Source organism: Electrophorus electricus, chromosome 21 (genome assembly GCF_013358815.1).
Source record: "Electrophorus electricus isolate fEleEle1 chromosome 21, fEleEle1.pri, whole genome shotgun sequence".
Lineage (NCBI taxonomy): Eukaryota > Metazoa > Chordata > Actinopteri > Gymnotiformes > Gymnotidae > Electrophorus > Electrophorus electricus.
In genome coordinates this window covers 14,928,836-14,954,118 of record NC_049555.1, presented here as the reverse complement: position 1 = coordinate 14,954,118, position 25,283 = coordinate 14,928,836, and the positions used below count along the sequence as shown (strand labels likewise).

Genomic DNA, 25,283 nt, shown 5'->3' with positions numbered 1-25,283 from the left:
AAGAAAAAAAAAAACGTCTTGTGTTTTTGCTCACCATACCGGACAAAAAGAAAAAAAGAATAAAACAGAATGAAAAAAACAACAACAGAAATTACCGCGCACCTATTAATGTATTGAGGGATAAATAAAATATTGAATTAATGTTTCATGACAACACCTCAAAGGATGTCCTCTTTTATTTCCCTTTTATCCGAAAAAATCTTAAACGACTCCGAGGATGTGGTCACAGTGTGCGTGCGCCTCTCGGTCCCCGGGGAGGGCTTAGCCACCATCCACCTGTTTTGATTGGACCAGTTTAACTATTGAGCTGGCCTCCTGGCTTAGCTGGGACCGAGCGACAGATGAGAAACTGCGTCCATCTGGAAGCGCAGTGAGAGAGAGAGAGAGAGAGAGAGAGAGAGAGAGAGAGAGAGAGAGAGAGAGAGAGAGAGAGAGAGAGAGAGAGAGAGAGAGAAGGGGGGGACTTTACTTAGTCACAGCCTGCCTGCCTTACACCGACACGCACTGGCGGAGGAGACGCGCGGAGCTGTACCGGACCGACTTCGGGATGCCACGGTTTCATCTGGACACTTCTGACACTTAGTGGTGCTCTCCCCTTCGCGCGGAAACCAGGGAGACATACTGGTAGGAAAATACTGAAAGAGGACTTGTATAAAAGAGCCGCGTTTATCTGGAGTGATACGAGGGGGACTGGTCTTGTGGATGTTGGTTGCTTGTGAGAGGCGAAGCTGCGTTTAGCCATTAATGGGACGATCACAGATCAACCGGATCCGCGGCTGAACGTGCGCAAAGGTAAGGAACGAGACTGTTACCGACATCTGCCAGCAATTTGCTCACATTGTGCCTGTAGTTTCATGTAGAGAATCTGATCGTTTGGTTTCTTTTTCAACGGCACCTAAATGCTGAGGGGGAAATCAATTAAACGAGGATTCTTGTCCATCTCTCTCCAAACACCGTGGACGGGGTTATTATTCAGCTCTGGGCGCAGATGCTCGGAGCGGATCTGCCCTTGCCAGGGGCATCGTCGGAGCAGCCAGCCTTCTCCTGATCCCTTTCCTAATATACCGTCCACTTGGGAAAGTGTTGAACATTTTCTATCTAATTGTGTTTTTTACAGAACATTCAACAGGGCCTTAATATCAACACCATTTCATATTTCGCCGAGCATCAGAACTTATTTCTAAAGTACTTCTCTGGCACATTGTTGATTAAGATGCATTTCGCACGTCAGTGCGGTCGATTTTTGTGCACAAATGAACAAAGATACACACGTGATTTAAACTTCATGTGACAATCTAACGTATTATGTGGGATAAAAATAAATAATAGCTGGTTTAAAAAGGCTATATGCAAGCTGTATGAGACGTCGACCAAATGTACCATTTCATTATGGAAACACTGTGCGTAACCGTTGTTTTTTTCGAAAACGAATACGCTAGATGTGGAAATGCCATCATGGACATACACAGACCCCAAGTTTGAACGCAGTGTCGAATATCCATGATACAGATGTTTTTGTCAGTAACAAACCTGACATAAGGCATCGTTTTTAGTGAGAATATAATACACTGAATCCAAAGAAAAGTGAGAGATCTGTAATCTGGCTGGGGAAACGATAAAGTTTTTGAATGTTAAATTCTTCGACGCTGACAGCGTTTTGTTCAAAGATGGGTGTTATATAAAGCTGTATACCCGAGTATATCCGCGTCGCTGTCTGTCTGAAGTGACTCGGTAAAGCCTTCAGTATTCAGTGCGCATTCCAGACAGTGCGCTGGGCGCTGGTGGAGAACCTGGTGAAGAGGCAGAGCTCTCGCTTTAATGCGGCTGTCTCCCCCCATCCCAGCACACATGTCCTTTAAAGTTTAGCAGGTCAGTAATTACTTCCTATAGAGCGCATATTGGCTAAGATTCTGCGTCCCCTTTAACAGAGGTTTTGATTGTTTTGATTGTGGTAAAATAGTTCTTAAGAATAAAAAATGGATTTCCCATTTATCTCGTTTCCTAATTTCCGAATGATTTTCATGCATATTTTCAAATCGTTTGATTAAATGATAAATATTTTGCTACTTTGAATTTACTTACTGATAATGCAAACTGATAAAGTCTTTCAAGTGTTTATACCTACCAATTCAATGCAACAATGAAAATCTATTCTAAGAATTTTGTGCCAGGGGCTTAAAAGTTTAGGCTAAACTCATTTAGTTTTAAAAGTTAAAGTGTAAATTGTGATAAACACTGCAAAACTGCTTGCTTGCATATTTATTTACTTATTTGGAGTTTTGCTCTAAACAATTCGAAGGTTCAAAAAGCTCCAAACGGAGAAAAGAAGATAAACATGAGGAAAGCTGTTCTGGAAGTGTTCAATAGGGGGTGCTGTTGTTCTTTTTAGCTGTGGCCCAGCGCAGTCTCTCTCCATCACAGGATTCCTCACCAAGATGGAGCGCTTTGGCCAATGTTGCCTGTGCTCTCCAGGGGTGCCGACACTAACAGAGGCCTGGCCATACGCTGGACCACGCTGGCCATACGCTGGACCACGCTGGCCATACGCTGGACCCTGCTGGCCATACGCTGGACCACGTTGACCATACACTGGACCATGCTGGACCACACTGGCAGGATCAGGTTCTAGCCAGTAGCTTCTGTTACCTTTGGTGTCACCTGAGCAGACTGGAGCAGGCCTGAGAAGGAGAGAGAGGTCATTAGCATGAGGGAGGCTGCAGCCTCTAGTTTGACTCCACGTTACAGCATTAGAGTGCTCTGCAGAAGAAGAGACTCTGTCATTTCCAGTAAATAAACACATTTGTTATTTTGACTGCTGGTGATTTTCAAGGAGATTTTTTTCTCCTTTTTTTAAAAAACTAAATGCAGTTCTTTGATCATTTCTAAGAATGACCTTCTTGTTGTCAGACAAAGGTGTTTACGTTCTACGGCACAACTGTGCTGGAACCCTTGAAGCTTCTCAGACATGCATCTGTTTAGCTACTGAAGAGCGCCGACTACTCGCTTCTGCGAAGGTGAAGTTAGCTGTAACTGTCTGTCCTGTGAGAGGTGACGGACATTCTCCTGCGTCTTCTCACCTGATCCACTGCTGCTACAGACATATCTCATGCCCCAGGCACTGATGATCATTCTGACTCGAGCGTTACCTCCAGGAATACCACTGGTCTTTGGTTACAGTGTTATAAGGGAGGACAGCTGTGCTTTTGGCCGGTCGTTTCCTCCGGAATGCTTTGCTCCTTCACAGATGAGCTGCTTTCCTAATAACTGTCCCAGGCCTCTCTCATACGCATTAATAACACTCACCCAGTCGCCTTGCCAGGGACGGGTCTATCCGGGCGGGACGGGTCTGCATCGTCACTGCCACTCTGTGGAAGACAGCTACTTCTGCACTTCCCTCTGCTCATAATGCCAATTCCACCGAAGGCTTTTACTGCCTTTATGACAGAATTCTGGCATACGGAGCTAATGTCTAGTGCTGCTCTTAGGAACGCCTGGAATGTGTGCAATTAGGAGGATAGATCATGGAATTTCATGTTCTAATTTTCCTTGGAGGAATAATTATTAAAATACTTGACACATAGTGAAGACACATAGACTCATTTGTCTTTATGGTGCAGTTAGAAACGTGGTTGAGCTATTCACCACACCGGTCCGAGGAACTCATCCACTCACCTTACAGAGCTGTTGGAAGCCTAAAACAGATACTGCAGTTAATATAGTCACATTATAGGATGTCGTGGCTTTCACTGTGTCTCAGTCAATGCATTTAATGGATTCTCTTGAAGTGTTGGATTTATGTGAGCTGTGCACTTGGGGGGGGGGGGGGGGGGGGGGCTTCTGGAGAGAGACCTGCTCACAAGGGTAAAGAATTATTCACTGGTGTTTGTTCATTGTGTTGGTCTTAAGACCCTGATATTTAACATGGTAAACAGCAGCTAGCAGAACAAGTGGCAGGATTCTTCTGGCTGTAGGACGTAGGTGGGGGTATGGCTGTAATATGTAGATGGTGGTGGGTACAGGGTAGGATGTTATGGTCTTCCAGACCTCGATGACTCCCTGCAGGAGTTTTTGTAGTTTTGAATGTGTCCGTTTTGTAGTATATTTTCTTAAAGCTGCTTGCTTGTGTTTTTTAGGTTTTTGAATAATGTCAAGCCCACTCTTGTGTACATTAATGTACATTATTATTTTATATTGCTTTCTTTTGAGCTTTTCCTACATCTGCACACTTGAGATTTGATCTTCATGACTCTTTTATAAATTATAATTTTAGAGAAGACTAAACAAAGAAAACCCTATATGATAAAATGCTAAGCTTGGTAAGCTTGATAATCTTATAATCGCGTCCATGATGTACTGACTGAAAAAAAAACAAAAAACTTTTGCAATGCAGCAGCCACATTTAATGTAAGATGAGTAGAGTATACTAAACTGTGTGAAGATGAGTAGAGTATACTAAACTGTGTGAAGATGAGTAGAGTATACCTCTATACTGTATAAGGATGAGTAGAGTATACCTCTATACTGTATAAGGATGAGTAGAGTATACTATACTGTGTGAAGATGAGTAGAGTATACTAAACTGTGTGAAGATGAGTAGAGTATACCTCTATACTGTATGAGGATGAGTAGAGTATACTAAACTGTATGAGAACAAGTACAGTATACCTCTATACTGTATAAGGATGAGTAGAGTATACTATACTATGTGAAGATGAGTAGAGTATACCTCTATACTGTATAAGGATGAGTAGAGTATACTATACTGTGTGAAGATGAGTAGAGTATACTAAACTGTATGAGAACGAGTAGAGTATACTATACTGTGTGAAGATGAGTAGAGTATACCTCTATACTGTATAAGGATGAGTAGAGTATACTAAACTGTGTGAAGATGAGTAGAGTATACCTCTATACTGTATAAGGATGAGCAGAGTATACTATACTGTGTGAAGATGAGTACAGTATACCTCTATACTGTATAAGGATGAGTAGAGTATACTATACTGTGTGAAGATGAGTAGAGTATACCTCTATACTATATAAGGATGAGTAGACTATACTATATTGTGTGAAGATGAGTAGAGTATACCTCTATACTGTATAAGGATGAGTAGAGTATCCTATACTGTGTGAAGATGAGTAGACTATACTAAACTGTATGAGTATGAGTAGAGTATACCTCTATACTGTATGAGGATGAGTAGAGTATACTAAACTGTATGAGAACGAGTACAGTATACCTCTATACTGTATAAGGATGAGTAGACTATAATATATTGTGTGAAGATGAGTAGAGTATACCTCTATACTGTATAAGGATGAGTAGAGTATCCTATACTGTGTGAAGATGAGTAGAGTATACTAAACTGTATGAGTATGAGTAGAGTATACCTCTATACTCTATGAGGATGAGTAGAGTATACTATACTGTATGAGGATGAGTAGAGTATACTATACTATGTGAGGATGAGTAGACTATACCACTATGCTGTATGAGGATGAGTAGAGTATATTATACTGTATGAGGATGAGTAGAGTATACCTCTACACGGTATGAGGATGAGTAGAGTATACTAGTAGAGGATGAGTAGAGTATACCTCTGAGTAGAGTATACTATACTGTATGAGGATGAGTAGAGTATACCTCTATACTGCATGAGGATGAGTAGAGTATACTATAGTAGAGTAGATGAGTAGAGTATACCTCTATACTGTATGAGGATGAGTAGAGTATACTATAGTAGAGTAGATGAGTAGAGTATATCTCTGTACTGTATGTTGTAGCACCAAGTGAAGGCTGGTTTCCCACTGGTGATGTCAGAACTAGCTGTACGTGTTCCTACCCTTTACTTTTACACCTGGGTGGCTAATCGCTTGGATTCATTATCTTATCGCTGTGAATAAAAACAATTGTGCCTTATTTTTTTCTGTGACAGTTCACTGCAAATGAGTATTAGATTTGTTAGCATTTTTAAATTGAAATTCAATATATTCAGTTTATTAATGGTCTCCAAAGTTTAATATAATGAAAAAAAAAAGTTTTAGAAATTCCAAGCATTAAACAAGAAAAGAAATGAATGAAACACGAAAAAGATAACTTATTTAAAAGTTAACTTATTTAAAAGATAACTTATTAAAAGATTACTTCAAAGATTTAACTTTGATGTAGAAAATCATTAGCAACAATTCCAGAAATTGGTGATCATTAGAAGCCCTTTAGACATCAGTTTAAACTATCACGTAGGACCAGGACTAACGTGGTGGATTAAACCCAGACTCTGGCATCTCTGGCACGGGCTAAAGTCCAAAACTTGGTTGTGATGAATGAGTTTGAGGGTCATGACTGTACTCGCACAGGGAAACCTTTCACCGATGCCCCACCACAGTCAGCCTGTGCTGTCCAGAACATACATAGCTTGGCTGTTTGTTAGGCGAAGCTGGCCAGCTGAATCTCTTCTCCTATGTGTTCTCATTTTTATAAAATCCTCTACTTCTCATATTCAAGTGTCTGGCTTATTTTAGAATTTCAAGGATAATTTATCTCCCATATGTAGTCATTAAAATATGCTCTCATCAACTGAACTAAAAATACTGACTCTTAAAGAGCTGAGGCCCAGTTGACCTTTAGAAGCAAGTTGGGGAGTGAGACCCAGAGTGTGTACCCCAGAGACCCCGAGCTCTGTCCTCAGCCTCCTGCAGCTCTGCATGGAGCAAGTCATGCTGAGATTTCTTTCCCTCCAGTAACACACTGAATGTACAGGACAATGATTTATACACTGGTATTTAAAGAAAAGTAGCTCCTCGCTGTCGTTGGGATGATGGCATCGTTTTTGGCTGGCTGGGCTTTGCCTGGGGTTCATCAGGGTAAAAATGCGTCTGACTGCTCACTTAATGATGTACTATTGGAGGCTGGACGATAAAGGTCTGTGTTAAAGAAACGTGACCTTTTATCTTATAACATTATATTTCACAGATGGATACGGGACACCAAACGATGTTGCCGTGGTTTCCATTCCTACAGCCAATGAAATGACAAAAAAGTTTAGTTTTTTTTTTTTGTTGCATACCATCTCATACGAAATGCACAGAATTTTTAACAGATTTTTTTTATGAAGCTATGTAGTGCAGGAATGTTTTCACAGCTTTTCAGACTATGCACCTATAGGGCACTGTTTAATTGGACTTTTAGCAGATGTTGCTATGTTGGTTGCTGTGTTGGTCTTTAAATGTGTGCAGTGCTTCTTCCTTTTTGAGTGGGCGTGTATGTTAATCCCTAATGACACACCCCATTAATCCCACCGTTATTCTGCAATAATGCTAATTGTTGCCTTCCCCTTTCCAGGGCACCCCGTGACACTGTGCAACCGTTCTCCTCTTCAGGGCTAATAAACCAGTACGGAGGTTTTAGCGCGGCTGCTAACAGCTGCACGGAGCTCCGAGGCGCAAACAGTCATAACCTGCGCCCTGCTACCTCTGCTGAATGTGAACTCACATCTTTTCATTTACAAATCACCCACAGTCTACAATCAGAGTGTTAAGCTTTCAGGGTTTGTTCGTTATCTGGTGGCGTATGGTAATAGTATGTTTTGTTAGTTGTGCACTGCTTCTGCCAGCTCTGTCATGGTGCGCTGTGCTGTCGGCCGGCTTGGATTCGGAGCAGTTCGGGGGGGTTTTCTCACTGGGATGTGTACTCTTCATTCTGCACTCTAATTGAGTCTTGGAGGTTATTGAAAGCAGGAGAAAAACGCTATGAATCAAAACCTGCTTGTTTTAATTTCGAGTGGCACATATTTTGCATGTAGTACCTGAACGTACTGAGGAACTATGTTAATCATGATATTATTCCATCTTCAAATATTTATACATTACTTCAGCAGCCTGTGAAATTACCTAAGTGAAGGAAACGAGAGGTATGATAACGCTGCCAGGTGTGCTTTATCAGCGTAGCGACATTTCTGGGTTTTTTTGCACTTGGTCTGGGTGTACAGTTCCGGGCTTGGTGTTGCACTGATGTACCTACAGGCCATGTACTGGAGGTACTGACATTTCAATATGATTATTCCTACAAACGGACCAAAGGCTGTAGAGAAGCTCCCTGAAAATGGCGTGTGGTAATCGGAGAACAAAAGGCCTGGGAGTACGGGCAGGGCTGCCTCTGTCTCCTGTCTCCCCGTACCGAGTGCCGTGGCCCCGCGCGTCCTCAATATTTGATGTGGTGGAGGGTGTGCTGTGCGTGTAATGAGCGGAAGGTCAAGAGCTCCATCCGACTTTCCTCCCACAAACAGGCTCTCTAAATGTCAGACAGGCTTTGGGAGCGGGGGTGCGTGCTTCCCACTTCCCGCGCTCTGCCATCGTCTGCGCTCTCCTCGGACTCTGCTTCTCACCTCGCTCGCAGCGACTCCTGCGTAAGGTATCGCGCCGATGTCAGCATTGTCTTCTTCCCCCGTCAGTCACCAGACCTTTTTATCGCTCCCTCCTGAAAGAGCGAGAAAATGAGCGTGTGAGGGTGCGGCAGCACACACGGGGGAGGGGTGCGGCTTCTTTACGAGCAGCCGGTGAGGCTCGGAGAGTCGCAGAGAGGCACGGCACTGTGGGCAGCAGTCCGGAGGGATGGGGGACGGAGCAGGTGACCGAGCTCCTGCCCGGTGCCGATGCCTTACCCAACGCCACCACGCCATGCGGGAGGATCTTTTCTGTTCCACCATTTTCCAGCTGCGTGGTCCTTGGTGTCTGGTCACTGCAGCGGCTCTCATCTGCAAAAAGTAACATATGGGACTCATCAGAGGTCAGTCAAAGGCAGGGGGAGTGGAGAGCCCAGCACGCGACCTCCGACCTCCTGAAACATCAACACACTCCTGGGCACCCACGACAGAGCGTGCGGTGATAAGAGAAATGGTTCTATTTCCTGGTGGAACAATATTTTAAGGGAGGACTGGACCTAAGGTCCTAGTGTGTGTGTGATAACCTCTCAATCTTCAGGACCCTGTGGCAGCTTCGGTTTCCTGGCAGCAAATCTGACTGTAATGAATTAAAAACCAAAAATAAGAGCTGGAGTTCAGAACCAGAGCTTTTGAGTGTTTTTTCCTGGAAGATCACAGCACCAGCAGAGGCAGGCAGAGAGGCAGGGAGGGGACTTTATCCCTCTCCATGCCAGTGTCCACTACATTTGAATAGGTATGCAAATGTCTTTCCTGTTCTTTTGTCTTTTTTCCTTCATTTTTTTGTTATTTTAATAGCAAATAGGGCCTGGTTGATTATTATTTAATTATCTAAATTCGACATATCTGAAGGTTTAATTTCCCACATTTCCTGCATCAGCAGTGTGTGAACTCCCTTACACTGGAACATCTGGTGCTCGGTCGAGAGTGTTCTTGTCTTTGGCATGCATATGCTAACCACACCGCCTAGACAAAGAAAGAAAACACAAGAGAATACGAGGAAGACGAGAAAGGCCTGCACATGTGCCGTAGCTTCTCTTCTGAAGCAGTTTTCAGCAATGGGGCTCCATTGATTTCATCTTTTTAAGAGTTTTTGTGTCATTTGATTTTTGTGCTAAAAAAGTGGGAAAGGGTGAATAATTGCTTTGGTTCTGCGTCTAGTAGCGGCTAATGGGAATTGGTTTGGGTCACAAAGGCAAGCGTTTGTAAATGAAGCAGATCGACTCAGGCAGACAAGGGGAGGTTTGTTTGACACAGGAATTCTGTTGTCCGCTGTTTTGGTCATCAAGTACTCTGGGAAGGCAGGATGTGTAACTGCAGCACAATGGCCCTTTCAGCTGGGAATCTCTGAAGCAGAGAGACGCTGTCCCACCTCTTTTCACAGAGCCCTAATCTCTTTATCAGGCCGTTACAATGGCGGATTCAAATGCTCAAGCCGGAGCGCCAGCCCAACTTCTAACAAGACGGAACGGGGGCAGATCCTTATAAATACCCACAGCCGACCCCCAGGGGGCGCTGCAGGGGACAGCATCTCCACCTCACTATTAACGATAGCGAGTCCTAGCAAACGTTCCCTCTGGAATCAGCTCTCACTGGAAACCCATGTTGATCATGGATTTTCCTTTCATTCTGAAGGTTCATTTGTCAGACTGCATATTAGACAGGATCGGACGTAAAGTAATTTCTACTTTATTTTGTACATTTTAATGGTCCAATTTGAATAGTAATATTATATACAGACTGTGAGGTAAAGTGTTGTGTGAGATCTTATTCAGTAATCAGATTTCATTATAATGATTTAATATGAGGATGTCCATCTTCCACTGACCTCTATTTAGGGAGATTGTACTGTACAGCAAAGCAGGAATAACATCCATGTGTCTGACAGTGTGGATGGCCTGTGGGAAAACTCTCATTACAAAAAAAAACACATTTCTCTTCGTAAATAGCCTGGCGAACATTAGCTCTACAACAGCTCAAGAAGACAGACTGTAATGGCCTTTGCAGTTTGGGAGGAAACAGAGAGGACACCTACTGACATATCTGCAAAGACCACGAGACCCGCGACGTCCAGCCGGGCGTCCCGCAGGGATATAAACACAAGATATGTGTAACCCGGGTGTGTGCAGGATGCCCCCTACACACACGCCGTCCTGCAGCACATGCAAAGCAGACGAGATCCACTTCCTTTAACTGTCATGCAAAACTCTGTTTTTCATCCCTTGGCTGAGAAGCTAGAGGCCCTCGATACACCCCGCCCCCTTTTCTAACAATCCCTCCTTTCACCTGCTTTCACTCAACATAAGCTTTTCTCTGAAGCGCACTTGCATGACTGCTGACCTGAAAACTGCCTGCATTTGAATATCTCTCCTTAGAAACACAAGGGCCACTGTGATAGAAAAACACTACGAAAAACACAGTCTGTGGACTATTAAAACACAGACTGTGGACTATTAAACACAGTCTGTGGACTATTAAACACAGTCTGTGGACTATTAAAACACAGACTGTGGACTATTAAAAACAGAGACTGTGGACTATTAAACACAGTCTGTGGACTATTAAAACACAGACTGTGGACTATTAAAAACAGACTGTGGACTATTAAACACAGTCTGTGGACTATTAAAAACACAGACTGTGGACTATTAAAAACACAGGCTGTGGACTATTAAACACAGTCTGTGGACTATTAAAAACACAGACTGTGGACTATTAAAACACAGACTGTGGACTATTAAAAACACAGACTGTGGACTATTAAAAACACAGTCTGTGGACTATTAAAACACAGACTGTGGACTATTAAAACACAGACTGTGGACTATTAAACAGACTGTGGACTATTAAAAACACAGTCTGTGGACTATTAAAACATAGACTGTGGAATATTAAATACACAGACTGTGGACTATTAAAACACAGACTGTGGACTATTAAACACAGACTGTGGACTATTAAACACAGTCTGTGGACTATTAAAAACACAGACTGTGGACTATTAAACACAGTCTGTGGACTATTAAAAACACAGACTGTGGACTATTAAAAACACAGGCTGTGGACTATTAAACACAGTCTGTGGACTATTAAAAACACAGACTGTGGACTATTAAAACACAGACTGTGGACTATTAAAAACACAGACTGTGGACTATTAAACACAGTCTGTGGACTATTAAAAACACAGACTGTGGACTATTAAAAACACAGACTGTGGACTATTAAACACAATCTGTGGACTATTAAAAACACAGACTGTGGACTATTAAAAACAGACTGTGGACTATTAAAGCCTATGAAACACTATGAAAAATGTGTTTTTAGATTTGATTCTTCAAAGTAATTTTACTTTCACTCATTTAAATTATTAGTTATACAGGTTCTGCAGTTCAGACTGTGAAATGTTGCACAGAGATCTGCAGACATACTAAAGACTTAGTTAGTTTAGTTAGTTATATGAGTTAGTTTATTAGTCATATCTATGTTATCACATGGTTAACAGTGCAGTGAAATGTATTGGATGAGAAAGTAGACCAGCTCAGCAAAAAAGTGGCGGTGGTGTGAATATATAATATATAAGGAGGGAGTAGTGCGGATATCAGTGAATATCAGCAGGGATTTCCTGTAGTTTGCAGTCCTGTGCTGTACGTTGAATATGCAGACTTCAGGCTGTAAGCGTGTCTTCATTTGGAAGAGACGTGGTGGTAATGAACAGTGGAGAAGCAGTGCGATGTGCCTTTAGCCTGGCTCCCGGCACAGAAGGCATGTCCCAGAATTCCCAAGCCTGGAGGCATTTGGGAGGAATTTCTCCACTCCGGATGCCTGTCAGAGAGCTTTAGCAGACTCTCCCAGAGGCTTGGACAGGCCGTGATGTCTTTAAGAGGAATTACCTGGCTGGATGAATTCATCCCTGCTGCAGAGTCTCCTGGGCCAACACCTCACTCACAGTTAACTGTTTTTGTGTGGACATGTGATCATGGTCATGTGATCATATTTTCGCCCACTGTTGTGCTATACTCTACTAGCACTTCAGCTTGGCGCGCTGCAGCAATGCACATGCAGAGTTGCATAAATATGTATCTTATGTATAAATATGTGTTTTTATGATTCAGAGTGTGGCTGTCACAGCCCACTGGTGAACTGGAGCACCAGGTTGAAATGGAAGGTGGAAACAGTTGTTTGTCATCAAAGATGTACAACCAAAGAGAAGCACAGCAGAGAAGAGACTAAGAACCAGGAACCAGAAATGCCCACAACAAAGGGGATACGAGGAGTTTGAGAGGGTCGCGGGAGCAAACCCAGCAGCTGGTGCCTGATTACGACCTGCTCTGTGCACACTTGATACCGTAGAGGTGAAGATCAGCCCTGATCCAGACACGGAGCTGTTCCTGGTCTTTCTCTTCCCACTGTCTCGCTGTTCGAGGCTCACGTGTGCAACGTTGGGGGGATCACTGTATTGCCTTGCTCCTCTCTTCCCATAATTGAGACGGCGGCGGCTTATCCTCGCTCCTGGGGGGCTTGTCCTCGCTCTGGGTGTGGGGGGGCAGGGGTGTTCTTTATGCAGCAGGCACCGTTGGCCGCGCTCTCCATCTGAGGTGGCTTTTCAATTACTGGGAGAGGTTCTGGGGGAAGCATCCTGACGAAAGCCCTGACATAAACCATTTATACCGCGACGACATCTCGGGCTCCAGCGGCAAAGCAGGCTGGACAGTTCATTTAAAAGAAAAATTAATCTCACATGGTTTGAGGCAAACAATAAGAGTTTATGACTGGCCAGTGACAGTTCAATACACCTAGGGCTGGAACTTAAAAAAATATATTGTAGAAAAACAATAAAAATTGGCCTTACATTTTAGTTAATTGCCCTGTTGTATGTCACTGAAGGACTGCCAGGGAGAGGCAGGCGAAAAGGGAAGTTTCTGTGTTTTAAACTGAAAGGGCTTGTGTTAGCAGGTAGGCTCAAGTAACAGAGTAACAGAGTAACTGAATTCTTTACCCATACATTTTAAACTGAGCATTTTAATAGATTCTGAGTCCAATCATGTTGACATTGAAATGAATGGAACGATTTTAACCTCATCTTTTATTACCCAAGTCCTCCCGGTGGATGTGTGTGTGTGTGTGTGTGTGTGTGTGTGTGTGTGTGTGGCTGCATGTGTGCATGCGTGTGTGTGTGTGTGTGTGTGTGTGTGTGTGTGTGTGTGTGTGTGTGAGGAACCCTAACCCCTTTGTGTGGAGGACCTGTTACAGGACCCATCACAGCCTTCCTGCTGGAGTGTGTGTGTGTGTGTGTGTCCTGCCTGCTGGAGTGTGTGTGTGTGTGTGTGTGTGTGTGTCCTGCCTGCTGGAGTGTGTGTGTGTGTGTGTCCTGCCTGCTGGAGTGTGTGTGTGTGTGTGTGTGTGTGTGTCCTGCCTGCTGGAGTGTGTGTGTGTGTGTGTGTCCTGCCTGCTGGAGTAGCTGATTGCACTGGTGTGTGCATTATCTATTCCCTCTTCCCTTTTAATTTTCTATCTAATCCAGATTAAACACACACACACATACATAATCCAGATTAAACACACACACACATACATAATCCAGATTAAACAGAGGTCATGACTCTGGTGACAATTTGACATTTTCTTCGCTTTTGATGGCTTATAAAAAGTTGATATATTATATACCAAGTGTCCTTTCTGTTGCATGTTGACTTTTGATTCTGACTTTGTGTGAATGACATGAAATATTACAGTCATTGTACAGGCATAATGTGCCTATTTCAAAAGGTGGAGAAGAAAAGAACGTTGCATTATTCAAGTGTGCAGAGTGCAGCTCACTTTCATTAAGGTTATAAATTATTTCTCATCACCGTGCTCTCGATATGCAGGGCATACAGATCAGGAAAGTGACACAGTGTGTGCTCAGGCTCTTAGTGCGAGAGGGTCACTGACACGGTAAAGCAGGGAGAAAGGGGAGAGAGAGAGGGAGAGAGAGAGAGAGAGAGGGAGAGAGAGAGGGAGAGAGAGAGGCAGCGTGATGGTGGAAGTGGGGATGGCGTTCTCAGGGCTCAGTAGAGGTGTGGGGTGACAACGTTTACAGGACACTGCACACCACCACTAATCAGCCACGATGGAGCTGTGAGCAGAACAGACTGAAACCTGTAGAGCTCCGAAAATGACAGATATAGTCATTAACCATGGAGCATGCAATGAGAAGTTCCCATTCCTCTGTTCAGCGTTTGTGTGTGTGTGTGTGTGTGTGTGTGTGTGTGTGTGGGGTGGCAAGCAGATAGACCTTGGCCTTCATTAATGTCATCTGACTTTGCCCAATTTGTTCAGAGACTATGAGAGGGAAAGACATCGTGTCCAGATTTGGCTTTAGCAATCTCTCTCCTCCCCAACCGCCTGTGTCAGGTTCACCACTCGAGGTCAACGTCTTCCCCACAGTGACTACTAACTCGTAAATAAATCCAGCAAATGCCTTATTTATCTACGAATCGAGCTTGACAAATTTCTTTCTCTTCTTTTGTACATGCAAGTCCGGAGGGGGGGATTTCACAGCTGAGGAGAATGATGGCAACCCAAAGGGGGTGGATGAATCACAGCGGGCAGGCCAGCAGTTGCTTAGTATTCACCAAAGTAGTCTGGAGCCTCTTTTAATTTGGCAAGCGACAGCGGGCGTATGTCAGTAGCACTCCACCTCCTCCACCTCTGCCCAGCGTGCTCAGAAGACACCTCTAATGGAGGGGGGTGGTTCTTCCTGGGACTCACGTGACTCGATACTCATTGGAGGCTGTGTAGACGCACACTTCTCCAGACTCACGCTTATCAAGATGAGTGTTCACACACTGCAGCCTCTCCCGACTGCGCGGAGACCTGCAGTAAATAAAGGAAAAAAAAACAAAACAGGAAATAAACGAAGGGTGTGGGGGGGGTATTGGCTTTGGTCCTGCTCCGGGCAACGGTAGCAAGACAGAAGAGAAAAACCAGGTCATTGTGATTAGTACAGCAGAGACGTCTTATCCTTCTGGCCTGGGGTTGCCTCCAGCAAGCGTAGGAACGTAAGAATTTTAATCCAACCGCACTCGGTAACTACCGAGATCAGATCTGACAAAGTCTCATGAAGTTACTGGTCAGTTTGGGCTTATATGAATAATAAAGCTTGTTTCAGCTCAGAGAGGTCTATGTTTTTCCTCCTCTGCTTATCCTCTCTTGTCGAAGGCCGTGTTTATCTGAGTGAGATCACAGTCTCTGCACAGTGGTGGTCAATGTTTTATGGCTGATTTTGAACGGAGATGGGAGGGACAGCCAGACATAACACTCTAATTCAGCAGTATTTTCTAATCTTCACAGGCCTCCTCAAGGTTTTTTTTAATTTTTGGAGCTTTCTAGAAAATAGAGTGTCACAATCGAACAATTCGTCTTGACAAATCCCTCTAGAAAGCAGCGGGGTGATACCACATCATTTGCCCTCAGCGTCAAACGAAATCCAGACAAATGAAAACCTAACGATTTGCAAAATTACGGTCAGATATGTGGAACTGAGATAATTTGATGATCAGTCACTTTTTCACACTTAGTGGGACATTGTTTTTTTTTTTAATCTGATGTATAAATCACGGGGAATCCAACACTCATCGCACGGAGCCTAACTGTATGTTAAAAGCCGATCGAATTTCCCGTGGATGCGTTTCTCGCTCAGGTAATTCGATGCAGTGGCATCGTCTCCTTCAAAATAAATGACGATGAAGGGGGCAAAGTGGAGTGATTTAATTTGGGCATGAGTCAGGTGACAGAGAGCCGTGTGTGTGTGTGGGGGGGTGACCTCTTTGGGAGGAAATAATGGATGATGGAACTGGGGGGTGAAAGCTGTAATCTGCAGAATACATATTCAAGAGCTTATCCATAAACATCACCCTGGAGAGAGAAGCATTGGCAGGAATATCAAGTCTCAGACTCTCAGAAAGGAGAAGCAACCTCTCAACGTCCTCTTAATGCCACCTATCGAGGGTGTGAGGAGAGGCGGGGTCAGGTGCCGTGGAGGTGCAGTGTGCTTGTCAAAGATGACACCAACGTTGTCATGCTGACGTTTAGCCGGCGCTCTCTGAATAACATGCTACAGCCAGCCTGGGTTTCCTGTGGTGGAGCGGAGCGGGTATACTGGAGACCGGCCTCCTCTCCCCTACACAGTTCAGCCAATGAGACATAGTGCCCTGACGTCCTTCTCAGTCAGACGTGCTGGAGCGTGTGTGGGATCTCGCGGCCGTGGAGACAGGGGGTTTGCACATGGGTTTTTCTCGTGCTGCCGAGGTGACAGTGTGGGGCTGCTCTCGGCGTTTGCCGAAGCCGGGTTCAGATGTTTAGTTTCTGTCTGTTTCATTCTGATATATTAACAGTCATGGCCACATGACCAGTGGCTGCCCAGGGCGAACTGCAGGGGGGACGTGCTCTTACCACGGCAACGCTGCGCTGTTTGTCACATCCTCGTACCATGGAAACGCTGGGCCGCGTTAGTCAAATTTTCTTTTATCCTGCCATATGTCTTTAATAACCACATTTGCATTTAGATGTTTTGTGTCCATTCAGCTATTTTTTTTTCAAAACAGTAAACCGTTTGATCATTGTTTAGACTGTATAAAATCTTCATGACAGTAATATTCAACCGAGATCGTTTTCTAAAGCTTCTGATTAGATTGTATTAATACATTATAAAAAAATCCTTAAATGTTCATTAAATGTAGAAATTTAGAGGGGCGGAGAACGAAAATAAAAAGGAGACAAAAAGGGAAAGAAAAAGAGAGAGAGAGAGAGAGAGAGAGAGAGAGAGAGAGAGTGAGACAGAGGGAGAGAGAGACAGAGAGAAAGAGAGACAGAGGGAGAGAGAGACAGAGAGAGAGAGAGAGAGAGAGAGAGACACACAGAGGGAGAGACAGACAAAGAGAGAGAGAGAGAGAGACAGAGGGAGAGACAGAGGGAGAGAGAGACAGAGAGAGAGAGAGAGAGAGAGAGAGGGAGAGACAGAGGGAGAGAGAGACCAGACTGTCTGAACACCTCCTCTCTGCCTTCCCGTCTCACTCTCTCCATGTCTCAGTCTTAAACCCACACGACTGTCAGGGAGACGACGCCGTGACTCTACAAAACACATTGGAGCAGCTTCAGAGACGGCTGTGTTTATATCTGTGTGTGGCATGTCAGAGCCAAAGCCTAACAGACCTCCTCAGGGTGGAGGCGTAGCAGGTCTCCTGTATGTGCTGTAGCCTGAGTACCGAGGAGGGGTGTGCATACCTTCACCTACCTCATAACTCCTAACTAAACAGACCTCTATTGAACACTCCCATATAACAGAGGGACTGCTTGTCCACACTAATTGCTTAATAAAACCAAAATGCATATGCAGATGTACCTGTCTGGGCCTGTGCTGGAAAGCACTGTGTTAATATCCTGGCAGTCTCGCTAAGCAGCCTGTTGGGTTGTCCCTCTCACTGTAATTACAAGGCTAACTTACTTTGCCTTGTTCTTCCAGGCACTAGGACCAGGCTGCTAATTACCCTCCTCACACAGCTGACAAGCAGTGATTGGATATACACACGTCCCACGTACCGGCTGATTGGACATACAAATGTCCCACGTACTGCCCACCACACGCATACATTTCTGAGCCCATACAAACATTCATATCAAAGCGCCATGAATCCAGAGTTATATTTATAGACTACACTTCTGAACTCCACACATTGCACAAAATCTCAAGGGGAGTTCAAAAGAAATTCAGTTTGTATATTAATATATAATACAATTATGAATAGAAGCTATTAAAATAGTGATATATCTGGTACTGTCCTTTTTATTGGTAGGTCCACATATTTTTTAAAAAAGAATTCTTTCAGGCCCAGTACACACACACACACACACTCTGAATTGAGAGACCATCTGTTCTTCTCTTTCATCGTGGAAGTGACCAGTACAGTGTGAGCACTGGTGTACTGGTTGATGAGGGAGGTGAGGCTTGTCACATGGCGCTCCGGCTCACTGCGCTCGTTGCTGGGCAGCGTTCCACTAAATGAACCTCGCTATGTCACCAGACGTTATCTGTGGGCACAGAGCCCATAGCGTTTAATGCCTTGATCTTTCCCCTCTGTTCAGCTGTGTGTGTGTGTGTGTGAGTGTGTGTGTGTGTGTGTGTGTGTGTGTGTGTGTGAGTGTGTGTGAGTGTGTGTGTGTGTGTGTGTGTGTGTGTGTGTGTGTGTTGCGAGTAAGTTGGTGAGTTTTTCTACATGCTGTTCATCCTCTAATTTCTCAAAGCTTCAGAGCGTTGTCCTAACAAATACTCACAGAGAGAGGTATTTGTGAGGTCTTTGATTCTGTTCTTCAACACTCTTCTTCACTCTACAGCTCCGTGAAGGCTCCAGTGGGTTCGGCACCTGTAGTAATCGTTGTAACTTCCTGGTCACTTTTAAGCCGAGTCTTCTGTGTAAGACACTTTCCTCTTGTCTCAACATGAAGATAAACTCCTTCGTTTATTGACGTGGTATTGCAGCAGGCGCTTTAATGCTGGGGTGGTGTTTGACCTTTGTGTAGATCAAGGATCTTTCTAAACCTCTGGTTTACCCACTGCACCATAAGAGCCGTGTTGAACGTTTCTAGCTGATATGTTACCATGGAGACACATTAATATTGTTCATATTCATAGTTTCCTAGTGCTTTAAAAATTAAGAATAATATTTTCAGTGACTGAAGATAATGAAAATAGCATTTCAGCAAACCATAATGTTTCTGTGACGTCTAGTTTTCTTCAAGGGTTGGCTCAAGGTTCTTTTACATTGTCGAGACCCATTTACTAGCCTTTGACTAGCTAGACTGATTTGCTACTACTGTATGTAAGCTTCACAAACACAGACGTTGTGTTAAGGGTGCATTTAGGCTGAGCACTACACAAAGGAGCTCAGTGCTCAGACTCACTAATTAATTGTTATATGTTTAACTATAATCAGTATTTATTTCACAAATTAACTGTTGTTTATTTAACTTTAATCAGTATTTATTTCACAAATTAACTGGTGTATGTTTAATTCTAATCAGTATTTATTTCACTAATTAACTGTTGTATGTTTAACTATAATCAGTATTTATTTAACTAATTAACTGTTGTATGCTTAACTATAATCAGTATTTATTTAACTAATTAACTGTTGTATGCTTAACTATAATCAGTATTTATTTCCCTAATTAACTTTTGTATATTTAACTATAATCAGTATTTATTTCTCTAATTAACTGTCATATGTTTGACTATAATCAGTATTTATTTCACTAATTAACAATTATGTGGATCTAATTTGGAACTAATTTCAATTGTACGGCAATTTTAATTAATTAATTAATTTGCTTATTTAGGTCCTTTTTTGGAAGTTTGAAAGCTCACTTCAGTCATTTTTACATGAATGTGACAAATTGACCATGAAACTGAGAAAATGGAAACTTGTGACTGAACAAAAATCCAGAAATCCATTTCCACTCTGGAAAGCTTAAAACAAAGACACACCAGGATCACTGTAGTGATGACCATTCAGAAAATCTTTACCCTTAAAATATCGACAATCGCAACATGGTTTCTTTAGTGATTGCCATGATTGTGTATTTGCCAATTTCAGCCATATGCCAGCCTCTTCAGGAGCTTAATCCCAGTCTTTATTCTGGGGGTGGGGCGGGAGGGCTGTTTGTTTTGAATCATCTGTGAGTAGGTTGCATTAGCCAGCCCCCACCACTCAGAGCCGTGACCTCTGACCCTTACCCTTTGTCTCTTCATGTGCAGATGACTTGTTGTCATAAAACATTTAACCAAAGACTGCAGAGTGTTAGCACAACACCCAGGCCATCTGACCCTCTGGCCTTTAGATGGAGATTGTGGCTTTGCACGTCTGAAAGACATTTATTGTTTTGTTTTCAAGGCGGATGGCTGGTTTTAGCGAGCCAGTTACCAGTTGCAGCTATAAGTAGATAAATGATGCCCTGTCTCTCAAAAACCAGGGAGTTCAGGGTTACTGACACACCATCATGGGTTTCAGGGTTACTAACACCACCTTTCTGTGTCCAGATAGATTTTCTTAGATTTTTGACATGACACTAATGTATTTCAAATCCGCCTGCACTATTGATTGGAAGATGACGGTTTGATTAAACTGAGATGCAGAGGTGATGAATTGATATGCTAGACTGGTATTTCAGCTCAAGGCTTCAGAATTTAGTCACTTTGGTCAGATTTATATTGTTGTAAAAACTGAATATCTCCTAAATACTAAGTATTACTAAGTAGACTAATAATGTTAATAGCTTTGTTTGTATCAGCAATATTATAGATTTATTTATCTATTTATAGAAATGATTGTTGCTCTTTCTGTTGTTTTTAATAGAATGACTGTTAGAATTCCTTTCAGCTGGTGTGTAGGTGCTGGTAGGCTAATACCACTGTGCCATGATGTAACTGTCACAGAAATAGAAGCATCAAAACCAAATAAAGAGAGACAGTGACACTGTTTTTTTTTTCTTACTGTGAGATTAACATTGTCCATAAATCCCAAAGAATCCTGACTCAGAGTCCCAGAAAACAAATGCAAGATCGGAGGGTTGCAGTCTCAGCCCTGTTCACGAGAATGGGGCAGAGAAATGGTCCACTCATGCTGATGTCACATTAATATGTGCCACAGTTCTGCTGTTGCTCTGGAGAGTGTGCGAGTGTGTTCTGGAGAGAGTGAGTGTGTGTTTTGGCGAGAGTGTGTGTGTGTGTTCTAGAGAGAGTGTGAGTGTGTGTTCTGGAGAGTGTGTTAATGTGTTCTGGAGAAAGTGTGAATGTGTGTTCTTGAGAGAGTGTGAGTGTGTGCTCTGGAGAGAGTGAAAGTGCTCGACAGTTTGAGGTCAAAGACAGGATTACGTTTCTGTCACTAGTGCTCCTCAGGAAATGGCAGTGGGTTAATACCTAATCAGGCACCTACAGTGAATATATGCATGCATGTGTGTGTGTGTGTGTGTGTGTGTGTGTGTGTGTGTGTGTGTGTGTGTGTGTGTGTGTGTGTGTGTGCAGTGTGTGTGTGTGTGTGTGTGTGTGTGTGTGTGTGTGTGTGTGTGTGTGTGTGTGTGCAGTGTGTGTGTGCAGTGTGTGTGTGTGTGTGTGTGTGTGTGTGCAGTGTGATAGCTTTGGCTGTGGTGGTGGTGGGTGGGTTGCATGGTTAGGTTAGCTTGTGAAAACAGCCACCCTGAAGCTTCAGCACATCAAAGCCACAGTCCGGATGTTAAGGTTGGATCTCCTGCCTCCCGATGTTCCAAAGGTTCATGCCGTCAACCTCGATAGAAATGTGTCATACATAATCACAACCCCAATAGAAATGTGTGACTAACATAATCACATATTTTCAAATGCATTACTTTTCATAGCCCAGAGGGTGCTGAGAGAGCTAAATACTGCCAAAGCACAGTTTAAAACAACACAACTATAAAACAGCACAACCATAAAACAGCACAGTTAATACAACACAGTTAAAACAACACAGCTAAAAAACAGCACAACCATAAAACAGCACAGTTAAAACAGGACAACTATAAAACAGCACTACTATAAAACAACTATAAAACAATAAAAGTAAAACAGCACAACTAAAATAACAATTAAAACGACAACGGAAACAGTAAAGTTAAAACAGCACAGTTAAAGCAGCACAGTTGAAACAGCACAGTTAAAACGCTGCTCCGCACGCGTGTGTTGCTCTTATACTTTCCCTCCTGGCTCAGCTCTCTGTAGTGGGAAACCTCAATTTCATTTCAAACTTCATTTCAGTTCAATTAATTCCACCATCATCATCTGAACAGGTCAGAACGTTGCTCACTGTGGTCTTCAGCATTACTCCATCTGGTCCTGTCATGGAAGAGCACTGGGGCTGGATAACGTCCCACAGGCAGGAGTCTCTCCTAATTGTCTCTGCTTTGTGACTCATTAGGTTGCTGCTATGGAGTCTGTGATATGTTACAATATTATTCACAAACAGGCACAACACACCCGGCTGGGAAATTTACTGTTAATTAACAACAGCAGAGCACAATGGACGCGAGCTGGAGAGACAGATAACACGTGAGATCACTCTCACTCCCTGGTCACTCTCACTCATGTGAGATCACTCCCTGATCACTCTAATATGTGTGAGATCACTACTGTGATTACTCTCAGATGTGTGAGATCAATCCCTGATCACTGTCATTTATGTGAGATCACTCCCTGATCACTCTCACTCATGTAAGATCACTCCCAGATCACTCTCATTCATGTGAGATCACTCTCATTTATGTGAAATCACTCCCTGATCACGCTCATTCATGTGAGATCACTCCTTGATCACTCTCATTTGTGTGAGATGACTCTCTGATCACTCTCATTCATGTGAGATCACTCCTGTGTTCACTCTCACTCACGTGAGATCACGCTACACTCTGCCTTCTCCACGTTGATCTCCTGCTTGGTTCTGCTGAATTGTTGCTTTTCCCATCTTGACTCATTAGCTCCTAATCAGCAGTGCTGTTCTGGGGGACACAGAGTGGTTGAGTCAGTGGGCAGGACCAGGAACCCGGAGGTGATTGGAGAGAAGGCTCCGGCTTTTCTAAACGTCTCTAAGGGGCTCTAAGCTCTAACTGTATAGCGGTTTGAGCTTCAGATGGTCTTTCCTGGGAGAATGAGTTGAACATGTCCTAGCTTCTTCTAAACATTTATCCAAACCAGCCTTCATCTATTTATTCATTTATTTTATTTTATTTTATTTTTTATTTTGTGAAATACAGATTTACATTTATTCAAAACATTCCAAAACCGATTTTATTTTTAGACACTTTCTAGGAAAAATGTCCTATATCTTAATTAGATTCTCTCCTTTATCCTCTCCTCTCCCCTCCTCCTCTCCACTCCTCCCCTCTCCTCTCACACACCCTGTCACAAGCTCAACTCTGTATGGACTCCTTCCTTGCCTCTCTGCAAACTCAACCTCGATTTATAGGTCAGGCTGTTTACAGACAGTCAGAGGAATGTGATATGTGTCAAGATTCCCTCTCATAAATGCAACCATAGCCTAGACAAGTCCATTATATATTTATTGAACTCACTAGAAATTCCCAGTGATGCAGCGTGTTGCCTCTGTGCTCGCTGGCGTGACGACAGCTAACCTTATCAGTCTCATTTGCTCATCTCCATCCCATCTGCAAACATCTGAAATGGCTCGGAGGTCTAATTTTGCTGTTTACCTATTCAGTGAATTAACCTTTTCCCCCAGGGTAAGGCCCGCTGAAAAGGTATTGAGGATAAAATGATGCTTATCAATGCACCATTTGGTCTTCAATCATCTCTAAAAATGTCAAACGATAAAACTGTCAGTCAAACAGCTCCATCTGGGCAGAACCACACACATGCAAATACCGGAATGAGAGTGGAAAATATTCTTCCTCAAATTCAAGAGGAAGACTTGCTGAAATGTCTTTAGTCTGTCATTGTGGGCCCAGCTGAGAGTTGTGTAGGGGCTTTGTGGAGTTGTTTCCAGCCCATGGATGAAACTGTGTCATCTGAAACCTCCCGGGTAGCGACCTCCACTTTTCTGTTGAGCACACCAAACCCTCTCGCAGATGCAGCGGCCACGCCTTTCCGTGCGCGGTCCGCACCATCCAGAGGTTTGCCCCCCCCCCCACCAACCGAAGAATCCCAAGCATTTTATTTTCCCTTTGCCTCAATCAGTTCCAGACGCCATGGCTTCCTGTGCTGTGCCTCCTTGGGGACAGCCTGTCTGAAACCACGGCTACTCGACCAGTTTGCAGGAAATGAAAAGGCTTGTGGTGAGTCTTTTGGCAGTGCGGTGCCATTCACCGCTTTGTAATGTGGCTGTTACAGCAGAAATCTGCACTCACTTCCTTGACTGGGACAGAAATATTCCACGGGATTGTGCCCGGGACAAAAGCGGAGATTCAGGCTTTTAATAACCTCATACGTTTTAATTGTGTGTCCCGCCGTCTTGTGTGTGAGGAGCTGGAAAGACGCAGATGTCTTCAGTGTTTTTATGACCCTTTCATTAGTGTTCTTGGATATAAAGCACAGCTTTGCAGGGGTAATTAGAACTGCTTAATAACTAGAGATGTAATTACAATGTTATTAATGTTTGGAAAGAAAGAAAGAAAGAAAGAAAGAAAGAAAGAAAGAAAGAAAGAAAGAAAGAAAGAAAGAAAGAAAGAAAGAAAGAAAGAAAGAAAGAAAGAAAGAAAGAAAGAAAGAAAGAAAGAAAGAAAGAAAGAGAAGTGTGGGAAAATGGAGAAGACTAGGCTTAAATGATCAGTGATCACATTTTGAAGTGACTTCCTGGATGTCTGTGTGAATCACTGGATGTTAAATGTGCAGAGAACGTTTTTCAGATATAATTTTTGTAGCTGGTGCACAAAACAGGTAACAAGCTTTTTTTTTATATTGTTCTAAATGAATAAAAATTATAAATAAAGAAATAGTAGCGAATATCCTTCTGGCATGAATGATCTTTATTATTATTAATTCTCTTGCATTTGTGTCTGCATACATAAATATTGAGGTGATGGGAACACAGATGAATAATGGAAAATATTACCATATGCAGGCACGTGCACAGTCCTTGTAGCTCATAATTATGGATACGCTTTTGAATGGTTTCTGGTTCATTTAGTCACACACACACACACACACACACACACACACAGACATATACAACACACACAGTATTTGCAGCCGCGGTGTGTGTAAGTAAAACACTCTGTGCGCTTCCCACAGCAATGAGAGAGAACGTGCTGAGCTCTTAACCTTCACCCAGTTCCAGGTAA

At 43.2% G+C, this 25,283-nt stretch overlaps 1 protein-coding gene across 2 annotated transcripts in view; it reads left to right on the top strand.

The window, feature by feature from the left end:
* Positions 1-455: 455 nt before the first annotated feature.
* Positions 456-25,283, top strand: part of cdh11 (cadherin 11, type 2, OB-cadherin (osteoblast)) — a 51,229-nt gene continuing 26,401 nt past the window's right edge. The window contains exon 1 of one of the 2 annotated variants that reach the window (XM_035520791.1): positions 456-792. The gene's annotated coding sequence lies outside the window, so the exon portion shown is untranslated. Of the gene's footprint in view, positions 793-8,423; positions 9,175-25,283 lie in introns of those variants that run through there. The other variant, XM_035520792.1, reaches the window with a different exon arrangement.